The 2174-nt window shown below is 41.7% G+C and overlaps 1 pseudogene; it reads right to left on the bottom strand.

Moving 5' to 3' along the window:
* Positions 1-276: 276 nt before the first annotated feature.
* LOC116629542 lies at positions 277-1948 on the bottom strand (annotated as a pseudogene).
* Positions 1949-2174: the final 226 nt, after the last annotated feature.

Raw genomic sequence — 2174 nt, 5'->3', positions numbered from 1 at the left:
AGATTACTTTAAAAATCTTTTAAATCTAAAAAAAAAGGGGGGGGGCTCCTGGGTGGCTCAGTCATTAAGCGTCTGCCTTTGGCTTGGGTCATGGTCCCGGGGCCCTGGGATCGAGCCCCACATTGGGCTCCTTGCTCAGCGGGGAGCCTGCTTCTCCCTCTCCCACTCCCCCTGCTTGTGTTTCCTCTCACTGTGTCTTTCTCTGTCAAATAAATAAAATTAAAAAAAAAAAAGTGGCTAATACAATGTCTCTACTGCTAAAACAAAATTAAATTTACAATGGAAATCTCCATGAGTCCACATGAATTCTGCACACCAGGTCTCCATCTCCCCGCTTCTTCCATATTTTTCTTTTTCACCTTAGGCTTTCATAGTATCTTTCATCTGTACTGAAATAGCCTCCTAACCAGTTTCTCTTCTTTAAGCTCACTCTCCTCCAATCCATATATCACTTTTGCAGCTAATATATTATTTTCCCTACTTAAAACCAGTCAATGGCTCCCCAACCTGTAGGTGTAGCATTCAGGGCTCTTCATGATTTGGCCTTCACCCTCTCTCCAGATTCATCTACCACCACTTCCCACCTCATACATCATGTTTCAACAAAAGTGAATTACTTACAGTTCCCAAAATACACCAAGGTGTTTCAACAATCCTGTGCATTTATCCAGGCTGTTACGTCTCCACTACCCCATCAGTAAACCAATCATTCCCTCTTCATTTTCTATATTTTTCTATTACTACAGTTAAAACATTCATTCAACCCACATTTACGGAGCACCTCTGTGTGCCAGAGTGCTAGGTACTAGAGATCCAGCAGTTAATTATAGTCCTTATCCTGATGGAATTTATAATCTAATGAGGACTAAAGACATTAAACAACTGATAATAAATGTGGTTAAGGATTACAAAGGAAGTAATACAGTATATAATGGAAATGTGTATTAGATGGAAGCCAGGAGAAAGGGAGGGAGTTATAAAGAGAAATACTACACGCATTTGTTTACACGTTGGTATTCCTCAATTAGTCTGAGCTTTTTTTTTTAAATGTTAGTTCATGTCTTTTATTATTAACCCATATACAATTACTTGTCTTCTGGTTTGTTGAAGCAATAAGTCAGACAACATTTGCCACAATAATGTCTGTCGAAGTGGCTAGCCATGAAAATTCCAGCACCACGCTCATCTGAAGGGCACTCCCGATGAAGGCGACTGATTTTGCCATTCTCATCCACCTTATAGTATTTCAGGATGGCCAGTTTAACCTTCTTTCTCTTATGCTTATTCTTCCTGGGAGTGGTATAAGACTTCTTCCTTTTCTTAGCACCACCACGAAGTCTCAACACAAGATGAAGAGTGGACTACTTTTGAATGTTGTAGTCAAAGTGCGTGCCTCTGCTGAGATCAATCCCTGCTCATCAGGAGGAATTCCTTCCTTATCCTGAATCTTGGCCTTTACATTTTCTATTGTATCCGAGGGTTCAACCTCAAGAGTGATGGTCTTCCAAGGGTTTTCAGGAAAATCTGCATCTTGGAGACGGTTCCACCGCAGATGGCAGATCGGAAAGGAAAGCCTAGTCTGAGCTTCTTAAAGACCGCAATTATGCCATCTTTTATCAATAGCCAGGACAGTAAATAGTAATGTATAGTAATGTGCATTGACTGTTTACAAAGATGGCTGCCCTAATCACTGAGGTCAGGTGAATGCAATAATCTTAATGGCCAGGCCTGGGTCATGTGCCCACCATTAAAGCCAATGGGTTAGATCAACTCTACCTAAGCCACATTGATTACAAATGGGGAATGAGTGGTTAAGAGAATAGGAAGCTGTTACCTACATAAGAGGGCAGGAAAGCTGGATAGAAAAAAAACAGCAGTCCTCTCCTTAGTGGACATTGTAATTATCTCTTCAAAACATGTCTTGTTCCGGGGCACCTGGGTGCCTGAGTTGGTTGAGCATCCAACTCTTGATTTCAGCTCAGGTCATGATCTCAGTGTCGTGAGATCAAGCCCCGCATCAGGCTCCGTGCTCAGTGGGGAGTCTGCTTGAGATTCTTTATCTCTCTCCTTCTGCCCCTCCCCACACTCATGCTCGCTCTTGCTCTCTCTCTCAAATAAATAAATCTTTAAAAAAAAGGTATCTTGTTTCTTCCACACACTAGTAAGGTATTTGG

This window comes from Phoca vitulina, unplaced genomic scaffold (genome assembly GCF_004348235.1).
Source record: "Phoca vitulina isolate PV1807 unplaced genomic scaffold, GSC_HSeal_1.0 scaffold1362, whole genome shotgun sequence".
In the NCBI taxonomy this organism is placed as follows: Eukaryota; Metazoa; Chordata; class Mammalia; order Carnivora; family Phocidae; genus Phoca; species Phoca vitulina.
The sequence above is the reverse complement of the archived record's forward strand: the minus strand, read 5'-3'. Positions and strand labels throughout refer to the sequence as shown.